The 12,999-nt window shown below is 53.9% G+C and overlaps 1 long non-coding RNA gene across 2 annotated transcripts; it reads left to right on the top strand.

Moving 5' to 3' along the window:
• Window positions 1-3,175: 3,175 nt before the first annotated feature.
• LOC139042860 (uncharacterized) lies at window positions 3,176-10,255 on the top strand. 2 transcript variants are annotated; one of them, XR_011499997.1, is made up of 3 exons: window positions 3,176-3,406; window positions 3,921-4,149; window positions 4,449-10,255. It is a non-coding gene; the product is annotated as an uncharacterized lncRNA (long non-coding RNA). The 2 variants fall into 2 exon arrangements; XR_011499996.1 differs by having other exon boundaries at window positions 3,178-3,406; window positions 4,445-10,255.
• The last annotated feature ends 2,744 nt before the right edge of the window (window positions 10,256-12,999 follow it).

The raw sequence follows: 12,999 nt of genomic DNA, 5'->3' as shown, positions 1-12,999 counted from the left end.
TGCTTGTGCTATGTGGGACGCCACCTCAGCATGGCTTGATGAGCAGTGCCATCTCCGTGTCCAGGATCCAAACCGGTGAAATCCTGGGTCACTGAAGTGGAGCACACAAACTTAACCACCTGGCCACGGGGCTGGCCCTAAATCAATATTAATCATTAACTACTGCAAGGTCAAATACTGATAATGTGTCAGGAACAAGGATGGCTTAAAACACTTTGACCCTGGAGGTCCCAAAAAGAGAAAACATTTCTCGTAGCTTTAATTGAAACCCTGCGATGGGGATTTACATGTATTTGCTTCTTTAACCTCTACCATAACCCTGCTAGTTATAGACAAGTTATTCATTTTATAAGTGACATGAGCTAGGTTCAGAAAGCTTGATTAAAATGACAAAATCATGAGGCTAGAAAATGACAGAGCCAGAACTTGAACTTAGCTCTGCCTGTCTCTGAATCTCAAATTCCTAAACCCGGTGGTCTTGAGGGGTGGCCCCCAGACTCTAGCTTTACCTGGATATGTCACCTCTCAGATCAGTGATCAGAGACACCTCTTCTTATCACAGTGCTTCCCAGTGCAGCCTATTTACACAGTCTTCCATGCCCAGGTTCTCCCACCGCAGGGGTCCTCAAGGGTGCTCAACCAACTTCCCCAAATCAGCCGCAACTTTCCTCTGCTTTACATGTCAGTTTCACCACGCAAAAAAGTCTCAGGCCCCTCTGACCTTTCAGCATGGCTGATGACCAAGCCTCAAGCCCACAGGATAATACTATCTCCCCATCCCACAGCTGCATCTGTCATAGCCCCCACTGGGTTTTATAACTGACATTTATCACTTGACCCAGGTGGCTGGGACAGCTGGCCTCCTTTGGACAAAGCAGGCAAGCTGCAGGGTGCTCCTCTCCTACTGCCCCGCATGTATGCACTCACGGAGAGGGCCAGGGGAGGGCCAGTATCAGCTCACAGTCACAGATTTCTCACAAGGTTAGTGCCTTAGGGAACAGGAGAGCATGGCTTTCCTGACTCCAGAGTTGAGGGCAGTACCTGCTGATGGAAGGGCATGCCTGATGAGTTCCCTGTCTGTTCCCTAGGGTGTCTGCCTTGTGTGGTCACACTCCTTTGGCAAGCTGTTCTCGGCCTTGTGACTTGACGAAGTCTTTCCCTCTCTGGGTGTCAAAAGATTCATTTGTGATGAGAGGCAGTGTCTGTCAGAAGAACAAATGAGGCCTGGAATGAACCATCAGGCAGAGGGACAGCTTGACTGACTCTGCGGTCTGTTGCAGGCAAAGAGGGTGAGAAAACCACCACTGCCAAACAATGCAAATGGGCCCTTGGAAAAGTAGAAGGGGATGTGAGGCACAGCTGAGGGAAATGGGGACCACTGCCTTCACTGGCAAATGATCACTGGAAGAGTGTGCCCCACACCATCAGAGCCCTGCTGACCCGATACTCAGCCATCGTGAGGGTCACTGCGAGGCCACAGGCACCAGTCACAAGGCGTGTGTAGTTGGAGTGATGGGCTTAAATAAAGGCAAGAGGGCTCCTAAAGGGGTGAGAGTCAGCAGGAACTTTGGGAAAGGTCAGGGACTTGGGGATGGTGTGAGTGGTCCATGACACTCTCCTCAGATTCCCAAGATGCCAGGTGTCTGGATTACAGCCACCTCCACACCCCACCAAAGCAGCCACTGCCACCCCCCCCACCCTTTCTCTCACCACTGCCAATAATATCTCAGCATAGGCCCAATAGAGCGGTGAAAGCTGGGTCCCCAGGTCACATCTGTGGCCTCTGAACCAGACCTGGTTTCATGGGGAAGGGGGGCATGAGGCAGGATGAAATCCACTGAGGCATGGGTGGTGAGGATCCCTGAGTCCCATTCCAGTGTATGGTCATGGCAACTGACAATCTCTGGACCACAAGACAGTCCTTCCAAGACCAGGCCAGAGGCAGCCCGTTCCCTGGTCCCAAAACCTGGGGTACCCAGCTCCTCCCAGGGCAACACAGGAAATGATGGAAGGCCTGTCTCACCACTCACATCCTTCTCCCCACCACTGCCGAGACAATCAACCTCCCTCAGGAGGAAGGACATGGTCGGCAAGGACCCGGATGAAGCTGGTGCTACCTCCCATGTCAGGCACATGACATGCACAGGAGCTTCCTCCCAAAACAGGGGCAATGACACCTTCCAGAAAACCTTCAGGATTCAGGGCCCTTTCCTCTGTCCTTGCCCCACTGACAGAGTCTTGGCCCAAATGAGTGGGACAGTCAGCCTCCTTTGGGTATATCAGGCAAGCCCTAGGGTGGTCTCCCTCCGCCCCTCCTCGGTAGACTCAGGGAGTGGGCCAGGAGAGGGCTTCTCTCAGCCCTTCTTGTCAGGTATCTCCCAAGGGGAGCACCCTAGGCAGCAGCAATGCAGGCTTTCCTCAGTCCAGAGTGGAGGGTGGGAACCGCTGATAGGAGAGCATGCCTGTGGGTTTCCCCTTCGTTCCCTGGGTGGCATGCCTGTGCTGCCACACTCCTTTGGCAAGCCTTTCTCAGCCTTCTGACTTGACACAGCCTTTCCAACTCCTGGGGAAGAAAGGTTCATTCGTGATGAGAGGCTGTGTTTTTTCCAGCAATAAGTGAGGATGGGGATGAACCAGCTGGCACAGGGAGAGTCTTGCTGCCCTTCTGGGTCAGATGTGAGCAAACAGGGCTGGAAAATCTCTTCCAAGGAGGCAGCAGTGACCTGAGCGGAACGGGGGAAGGGGATGTGAAACACAGCTGAAGGAAAGCAGGCAAGCCAGAGTGCGCCTCCCCCTGTGCCCTGTGGCTGTGCACTCAGGGAAAGAGCCAGGAGAAGGTATCTCTCCACCCTTATTCTAGGATTTCTGGCAAGGGTAGTGCCCCAGGCAGCAGGACATCAGGCTTGTCTGACTCCTGGAGCTGAGGGTGAGTCCTGCTGAGGGAAGAGCTTGCATGGAGGGCTCCTGGTTTGCTCCCTAGGTGGCCTGTCTGCCTTGCCACACTACTGAGCAAGGCATTCTGGGACTTCTGAATAGACAGGGCCTTTCCTCCTCCTGGAGTCAAAGGGTTCATTTGTGATGTGGGGCTGTGATTTTTCTACCAGTCACTGAGGCCTGGAATGAGCCAGCTGGCAGAGAGACAGCCTGGGTGTCCTCCCCTAGTCGTTGTTGGAAAACAGGGTCAGAAGGCCTCCCCCGTGAGAAGGCCAGCAGCCACCTGAGCCGAAGGTCAGAAGGGGAGGTGAGAAACAGGAGAAGGAAAGGTGGACCCTAGTTCACCTTTGAACATTTCTACCCCAGGAGGAGGGAAGACTGTGCCTAGTCTGTCAGAAGGCCTGGAGCTCCTTGCAAAGAAGAGCGGCACAGCAGACTGGCCACCTACGTAACGGATGGGGCATCCCCCCAGGTAAGTGCTTGCACTGGGAGGACCCACCCACATGCCACTCTGGGGCAGAGGGAGAGGAGAACCCTATAACTTGCCGACTTTCCCAAAGAGGGCCAGCCAACGCAGCCCCTCGAGCCAAGACGGTGTCCATGGGACTGCTAGGAAGGAAAGAGCCCTGGGTCCAGAAAGTTTTCGGTGAAGGGTCATCAGCTCTATCAGAGGTAGAAGCTGCTGGAATTCTGGTGTGCCCGACCTGGGAGCTGCTGCCCGCCGCACCCGGGTCCTTAGTGCCCTGCCTGGGCTCCCCAGGGAGGATGCCAGACTTAGTCTTGGCCTTGGCCTGAGGGATGCCTGCGGTGATGGGGGCGTTCCACAGTTGCCTGGGCTTCCCTGGGAGAGTCAGAGATCCCTGGGTGGTGGCCTTATGGAACGGGCCACCTCTGGCCAAGTCTAGGGGAGGGAGCCGCCTCAGGGTCGAGATGGGTGGTGGCCAGCATCATCCTCACCAGGAGCAGCCCTCGGGGATCTTTCGCAGGGATTGTGTCACGCCCCGCCTTCCCCGTCGGATGCTATCCTCCTGCACCCAGATCCAGGTTGGAGGCCACGGATGACGCCTGGAAACTGCCTTTCAGCACCCTGTCTGGCCTTCCCTGCGCCTTGTAGGGCAGCGGTGGGAGAAAAACCTGTAGGGACGGCTGGACGTTGGCTTCGTGGGCTGCCACGTGGGCATCCAGAATCTTGGGGACCTGAGGAGAGGAGGGCAGGTGCACCCATGGCCTCTCTACCTCCCCGACCTGACCTAGGGTTCTGACTGACTCTCACGACTGTGGGAGCCCTGCTCCCTGGCCTGAGGACCATTCCTCCCACTGTGCATGCACGGGTGGGAGGGAGGGGTGGGGGGAGGAATCCGGCCTCTGGCCTCACTGGGAGCCCCGCACTGGGTGGGGGGGATCTGGCGGGGTGGGGGCGCCCTCTGGCGGAGGCCCCGTGCAGCTGCCAGGGAGCTGGGGTTCCCACTTCCTTCAGGGCTTCTCATGACCCTTTCCCCTCTCTGCTCAGGTAGCTGCTTTCCTCCTTGGAAGAGGTTTTCTGGCCCTGTTTGCTCCCAACTGACCCAGAAGGGCAGCAAGACTCCCTGTGCCAGCTGGTTCATCCCCATCCTCACTTATTGCTGGAAAAAACACAGCCTCTCATCACAAATGAACCTTTCTTCCCCAGGAGTTGGGAAAGCTGTGTCAAGTCAGAAGGCTGAGAAAGGCTTGCCAAAGGAGTGTGGCAGCACAGGCATGCCACCCAGGGAACGAAGGGGAAACCCACAGGCATGCTCTCCTATCAGCGGTTCCCATCCTCCACTCTGGACTGAGGAAAGCCCGCATTCCTTCCGCCTAGGGTGCTCCCCTTGGGAGATACCTGACAAGAAGGGCTGAGAGAAGCCCTCTCCTGGCCCACTCCCTGAGTCCACCGAGGAGGGGCGGAGGGAGACCACCCTAGGGCTTGCCTGATATACCCAAAGGAGGCTGACTGTCCCACTCATTTGGGCCAAGACTCTGTCAGTGGGGCAAGGACAGAGAAAAGGGCCCTGAGTCCTGAAGGTTTTCTGGGAGGTGTCACTGGCCCTGCTGGGGGAGGAAGCCCCTGGGTGTGTCATGTGCCCGACATGGGAGGTAGTGCCTGCTTCATCTGGGTCCTTGCTAGCCATGCCCTGCGTCCCAAGGGAGGTTGATGGTCTCGGCAGTGGTGGGGAGAGGGATCTTCGTACCTCACAGAGACCTCCCCTAATCTAAGAGATGCCCTCTGAACTCAGAGAGACCTCTCCTGACCTCACAGAGCCCTCGCCTGACCTCAGAGACACCCCATCTGACCTCACCTGGATCTCCCCTGACCTCACAAAGAAACCCTCTCACCTCACAGAGACCTACCAAGACCTCACAGAGACCCCTTTCTGTCCTCAAAGGGCCCTCCTATGACCTCAAAGAGACCTACTCTGATGTCACATCCTCCGCTGAACTCATAGAGACCCCCTCTGACCTCACAGAGACATCCCCCTGACCTCACAGAGATGTCCAACATCACAGACACCCCATCTGATCTCATAGAGATGTCAAGTGACCTCAGAGACCACCTCTGACTACAGTGACCCCTTCTCTGACCTCAAAGAGAACCCTGGTGATGACACAGAAACATCCCCTGACATCATAGATTCCTCCCCTGAACTCAAAGACCTCCCTGACCCCAGAGACATCCCTGATCTCATAGGGACCTCCTGTGACCACACAGAGAACTCCTCTGAAATCACAAAGACTTCCTCTGACATCAAAGAGACGTTAGCTGACCTCAGAGACCTACTGTGACCTCACAGGGACCTCCCCTGACTTCACAGAGACCCCATTTGGCCTCACAGAGACCTCCTCTGTTCTCAAAGAGATGCCATCTGACCTCACAAACTCATCCTCTGGTTTCATAAAGACACACCCTGACCTCAAAGAGACCCCACAGAGACTTCCTCTGACATCACAGGGACCACCTTTGACATCACAAAGTCCTTCCTGACCTCACAGTGACCCCCTCTAACCAAACAGAGACCCCCCTGACCTCACAGAGACCTCCTTGATCTCACAGAGGTCTGCTCTGACCACACAGAGACCTCCCCTGACCTCACAGAGAGCCCTCTGACTTCACTGAGGCCTCCTCTGACCTTGCAGATAGCCCCTCTGACCATACACATACCTCCCTTGCCCTGATGATGACCCGCTCTGACACACGGAGACATCCCCTGATCTCACAGAGACCTCCATGACCTTGCTGAGACCCCATCTCACATCAAGAGACCTCCCTAACCTCACAGAGACCAACTGTGCCCTCACAAAGACCTCCCGTGACCTCACTGAGAAACCCTTTGACCTCACAGAGACCTCCCCACACCTCATAGAGACTCCCTCAGATGACACAGAGACCTCACATCACCTCACAGTGATGTCCTCTGGGCTAGCAGAGACCTCCTGCGAACTCAGATAGACCACTTTGACCTCAGAGAGAACTCCCCTGACCTAAAAGAGAACTCCCTGACCTAAAAGACCTCCCCTGACTGCACAGATACCTCCCCTGAGCTCACAGAGACCTCCCTGACCTCAGAGACCTCAGTGGCATCAGAGACCTCCACTGAACTCAGAGACATCAAGTGAGCACAAAGAGACCTCTCTGATCTCAAAGACACCTCCCTGACATCAAAGAGACCTGTGTGAGGTCACAGAGACATCCAGTGATGTCACAGAGACCACTCTGACCTCACAGAGACCTCATGTGACCTCACAGAGACCTCCAGTGACCTCAAAGAGACCATCTTTATCCTCAAAGAGACCTCTCCAACCTCACAGAGACATTCTCTGAACACACAGAGACCTCCCTGCCCTCTGAGACATTCTCTGATCTCACAGAAACCTCCCCTGACCTGGAATAGACCTCCCCTGTCTCACAGAGACCTTGCCTGACATCACAGATACCTCCCTGTCTTTGAGGACCGCTCCTGACCTCAGAAAGACACCCTCTGATCTCACAGAGACCTTCCCTGACCTATCGAGACCCACTTTTATCTCATAGAGACCTCCCCTGATGTCACATAGACATCCCCTGAACTCACAGAGGCCTGCCTGAACTCACAGAGATCTCCTTGATCTCAGAGACCTCCCATGACCTCACAGATACCCACTCTGACCTCACAGAGAGCTGATCTTGCCACACAGAACTTGGTCTGACTTCACAGAGACCTCCCCTGACATCACAACATGCTCTCTGACCTCACTGTGACAAGATCTAATCTCACAGAGACCTCTGATCTCACAGAGACCTCCTTGAAATCACAGAGGTCTCTCCTGACCTCACAGAGACCTCTCTGCCATCTGAGAAACACCCAGATCTCACAGAAATCTCCCCAGACATCAGATAGGCCTCCCTTCTCTCACAGAGACCTCGCCTACCATCAGAGACACATCTCTGTCCTCACAGACCTACCCTGACCTGAGAGACAGCCCCTCTGACCTCACAGAGATATCCCTTACTTCACAGAGACATCCTTGACTTCACAGAGACCTCTCCTACCTCACAGAGACTTTACTTGACTTCATAGACACACCATCTGGCCACAAAGAGACCTCCCCCTAACTCACAGAAAGCCCCTCTGACCTCATTGAGACCTCCCCTGGCCTCACAGATACACACTCTGATGTCACAGAGACCTCCCAAGACCTCACCGAGAACTCCCATGACCCCACAGAAACCACCTCTGACCCCACAGAGTACTCCCTGACCTCACAGAAGCCACAGCTGACATCAAGAGACCTCTCTGACCTCAGAGAGACAACCCTGACCTCAGAGAGACAACCCTGACCTCAGAGAGACATCCCCTTACATCACAGAGACCTACCCTGATCTCACAGAAACCTCCCCTTATATCATAGATATCTCCTCTGACCTCACAGAGAATTCCTCTGACAACACACAGACCTCTGCTGACCTCGGAGACCTCACATCCCCTCGCAGAAGCCTCCTTTGAACTCAGAGAACTCCCTTGATTTCAGAGATCTCCCTGACCTGACAGAGACCTCCCATGAAGACACAGAGAACTGTGGGGGACTGGAATTGGCCATCCCAAGATACGTCTCTTTAGCATGAGGATTATTTTGGGCTGGTTAATTTTAAAAACTGCAGACATGGGGGCTGGCCCGATGGCCAAGTGGTGAGTTTGCGCGCTCCTCTTCAGTGGCCCAGGGTTTTGCTAGTTTGAGTCCTGGGTGTGAACATGGCACCGCTCATCAAGCCATGCTGAGGCAGCATCCCACATGCCACAACTGGAAGGACCAACAACTAAGAATACACAGCTGTGTAGAGGGGCGCTTTGGGGAGAAAAAGGAAAAATAAAAAAAAATTTAAAAATCTTTCAAAAAACTGCAGACATGAGAGAAACTCTGAAAAGTAGAATTTACTTACCCTCTGTTAAGAGATATTTACATTTGTAAAGGAAATCTCCATCTGTAAAGATATCTCCCTTTCTGTACCAGGAAGAAGGGGGATGACCTTATCTCTAGAAACTCTTATCAATGCAGAAGGCAAGGACTTATATCTGTATATAACCTTACTCTTGTGTACTGTGCTTTTCTGATAATCTCCCATAACTGACTCCCTCCACCCCCAACATCCTCCTTTGTCTTTAGCTGAAGATGGTATTTAAGGTGATGGCTTCAGCCATTTTGGGGAGTTACTCAGTTTTTCTAGGTCTCTCCCATGTATACATGTTATAAAGCTTTAATTTTCTCCTGCTATTCTGTCTCATGTGAATTTAATTCATTGTACAGCCAGAAGGACCCAGAGTGGATGGAGGAAATGTCTTCCTCCCCTGCAGAACTCTGACCTCACAGAGATGACCCTGAACTCAGAGACCTGCATGGCCACCCAGAGACCTCCCCTGACATGAAAGACCACCCATGATCAAACAGAGACAACATCTGTCCTCACAGAGACTCCCTCTGACCTCACAGAGGCCTCCCCTGACCTAACAGAGAACTTCCCTGGCCACATGGCTCTCCCATGTGATCAGAGGCAACCCCTCTGACCTCACAGAGACCAAATCTGACCTCATAGAGACCTGCCCTGACCTCACAGAGACACCCACTTACCTCACAGAGACCCACCCCTGAACTCATGGGGAGTGCCCCTGACCTCACAGATACCTCCCCTGACCTCACATATACCCCCTCTGACCTCACAGAGTCCTCCCTTGAATTCACAGTGACCCTGTCAGAACTGACAGGGACCTGCCCTTATCACTGACTAGTTGTCCTGAGGAACTCAAGAGTGGGTTTACAAGAATTTAACTTTTTCCAAATTTTTTCCTTTTGTTATGTTAAGAAGATGCCATCACCAACCTCCTGGTGCCAGACCAGACCTTCCCACAAGAGCTACATGTATGACCTTTGCCTTATTTTTAATGCTAAGTTCTCTCCAGGAGGAGCGTAGGCCTTTTTACCATCACCTGCAGTGTGTGTGGAAGCATGCTTTCTATCTGAGTCTGTGCAAGAGGATACTCACCTCTCCCTTTTGAATATTCATTCCCCATCTGAAATAAATGTCCCTCCTTCCCTTTGTCTGGGGACACCATGACTCTGGAAATGATTCCTCATGGTCTCCTATTTGCTGCAAATATAGCTTACTTTGTGAGACAACTACTTCTGGTAGAGAGTCTGATGTAACTCACCAGGATGGAACGCGTTTTGCTTTCAGTAACAAATTGGCACCCAATATCGGGTTTGCCTCTTTGTGGTGCTCATGTTGCCAGCTTGATGTCTCCGCCCCCTCGGGAGACCCAGCAGCAGCTGCACTGAGCGCGTTGCTCTGTGGATCTTTCAATGGAGGTGAGTGGCGCCAACCGCACAGCATGGCTATAAGATTTATTTCTTTAAGTTGCCTCATAAAGTCTTCCTGTTAATGTCTGGCTTCAGGGTTTGAGTCCCATCTGGGGGTAGCCTGGCTCAGGGGAGTGAGAGTCCCCTCTGAATGGAAGGATTGCATGACCCAGCTACTCAGGATGGGACGATGCTTGGCTCTGGTGAAACAGGAGCAATCCCTGTTGACTAGTCTAGGGTTCCGGATCCCTCTGGAGAATGAATCTCCTCTGGAATGATGAGGTGGGGCTTTTAGGCTCCCACCCGAAGTCACTGAGTCTGTCTTTGTGTTATGTCTGTGATCGGAGAGGGGTCCCCTTAGATGCAGTCAAGCCCCCTCTGGAGTTGGTGAGTCTGTTTTTTTGTCATTGGTTTTTGTTGAGGATGCTCGACATCAATCTTGTTTGTCCACAGTCTGGCTTTTCTGGACTCCTAGGTCTCTTTCCTTGCCCTCCCTATCACTGACCCCTGGGTGAAACCCAGTATTCACCCAGTATTATTTTCCCTTTTCCGGCACTTGGTTCTGGCATGTCCGGCAGGTAGTTTCTGCGAATCAGGCACCTGGTTCTGGCGTATCCAACAGGTGGTTCTGGCGTGTCTGGCAGGTGGTTCCAGCATGCCTTGCAGGTGGTCCAGTCGTGTCTGGACCCTGGTTTTGGCATGTGCGACACATGTTTCTGGAGTATCCGTCCGGTGATTCCAGTGCATCCAGCAGGTGGTTCTCGCAAATCTGGCAGGTGGTTCTGGCGTGTCCAGCAGTTGGTTCTGGCGTGTCGGGCACCTGGTTCCAGTGTGTCTGGCAGGTGGTTCCGGACCATCCGGCAGCAGGTTGTACTGTGTCCCCTACCTGATTCCCACGTGTGTGGGGGGTGGTTCCGGTGTGTCTTAATGGTGGTTCCAGTGTGTCCGGTGGGTGATTCCAGCATGAGTCCTGGGTGGTTCTGGTGTATAAGGAGCTTGGTTCTGTCATATCCAGCAGGGAATCTTGGCTTGTCCGGCAGGTGGTTCCAGAGAGTCAAGCAGTTGGTTCCAGACTGTCGGGCAGGTGGTTCAGGTGTGTCCAGCAGGTAGTTCAGGCCTGTCTGGAAGGTGGTTCCGGCGTGTCTGACACCTGGTTCTGGCATATCTGACAGGTGGTTCCGCCGTACCCGGCGTGTGGTTCCGAAGTGTCTGTCAAGTGGTTCAGGCATATCCGGCAGGTGGTTCAATCTTGCCTGACACGTGGTTCAGTTTTGTCTGGCAGGTTGTTCTGGCATATCCGGTGGGTGCTACTGGCTTATCATTCAGATGGTTCCGGCGTGTCAGGCAGGGGGTTCCTGTGTGTCTGGCATGAGCTTCTGGGATGTCTGGAAGGTGGTTCTGACCTGTCCATTGGGTGCTTCCGGTGAGTCTGGCAGTTGGTTCCCGCATGTCTGGCGGGTGATTCCAGCATGTCTGGCAGGTAGCTACGGCATGTCTGGGACCTGATTTCATCGAGTCTAGTTGGTGGTTTCAGCATCTCCAGGTGATGGTTCTGGCATGTCCGGCATGTTGTTCTGAAGTTGGTTCTGGCGTATCCAGGACCCGGTTCCAGCATATCCACCAGGTGATTTCGGCGTGTCTCGCACATTGCTCCAACGTGGCAGGCGAGTGGTTCTAGCTTGTCCGGCTGGTCGTTCTGGCGTGTCCACCAGAGGGTTCCAGCGTGTCCTGAAGGTGGTTAAGGAGTGTCAGGCAGGTGGTTCATTCTCGTCCAGCAGGTGGTTCAGGCTTCTCCAACAGGTGTTTCAGTCATGTCCAGCACCTGGTTCAGGTGTGAGACACCTGTTTATGGTGTATCAGGCATGTGGCTCCATAGTGTCTGGCAGGTCTTCAGTCATGTCCGGCACCAGGTTTCGGCGTGTGCCACAACTGTTTCTGGCATATCCAGCAGGTGCTTCCAACGTGTCCGGCAGGTGGTTCACAAAAGTCTGGCAGGTGGTTCGGGCATGTCCAGCAGGTGGTACTGGCGTGTTGGACATCTGGTTTTAGTGTGCCTGGCATGGTGCTTCAGAATGTCAGACTACCCGCCGGACATGCTGGAACCACATTCTGGCCATGCCTGAACCACCTGCTGGACACCCTGAACCACCTGCCAGATACGCGTGAACCACTTGATGGAAACTCCAGAACCACATGCTGGGCACGCCGGAACCACTTGTCAAGTACACCAGAATCAGGTGCCGGACAAGCTGCAACCACCTGCTTGACTTGCCGGAACCACTGCTGGACATGCCAAAATCACCTGCCAGAAACGCTGGAAACAGGCAGCTTATATGCTGGAAAAACCCGCCAGACATGCATGAACCACCGGCCGGACACACTGGAACCACCACTCAGACACACCGGAACCACCTGCCAGACATGCCAGAACCAACTGCCGGACATGCCGGAAGCACCCACCAGACACGCCGGAACCACCTTCTGAACGTACCAGAACCACATGCCAGTCACACAGGAAACACCTGCCAGACACACCGGAACCATCTGAGGGAAGTGGCGGAGTCACCCACTGGACATGACAGAGCCACCTTCTGGACATGCCGGAACCACCTGCCAGACACTTCGGAACCACCTGTTGGATATGCCGCAACCAGGTACCAGATACTCTGAAACCACCTGCCGTATACGCCAGAGTCAGGTGCCAGACATGCCACAAACACCTGCCACGGAGGCCGGAACCACCAGCGTAACACGTCGGAACAACCTGCTGGACACGCCAAAATCACCTGCCGGATACACCAGAACCAGGTCCTGGGTACGCCAGAAGCAATTTCTGGAAAAGGCCAGAACAACCTGCTGGACACACCGGAATCACCCCTGGACATGCGGGAACCAATGGCCAGACATGCTGGAACCAACACCTGGACACTCTGAAAGTACCAACTGCACACGACGGAATCAGGTCCTGGACACATGGTAGCCACCTGACGGACACGCTGGAACCACATTCAGAGCATACCGGAACCACATGCCAGACATGCAGGAACCACCTGCCAGAAACCATGGAACCCACTGTCAGATACGCCGGAACCAGGCACCCAGTACGCTGAAGCCACCTGCCGAATATGCCAGAACCATGTGCCAGCCACGCTGGAACCATGTGATGGATACACCAGAAACAGGTACAGCAGAGGCCAGAACCAGGTGCCTGAAATGCCA

The sequence above is a fragment of the Equus asinus genome, unplaced genomic scaffold, assembly GCF_041296235.1.
Source record: "Equus asinus isolate D_3611 breed Donkey unplaced genomic scaffold, EquAss-T2T_v2 contig_1, whole genome shotgun sequence".
NCBI lineage: Eukaryota > Metazoa > Chordata > Mammalia > Perissodactyla > Equidae > Equus > Equus asinus.
Note: the sequence above shows the minus strand (reverse complement) of the source record. Positions and strands in the feature narration are given on the sequence as shown.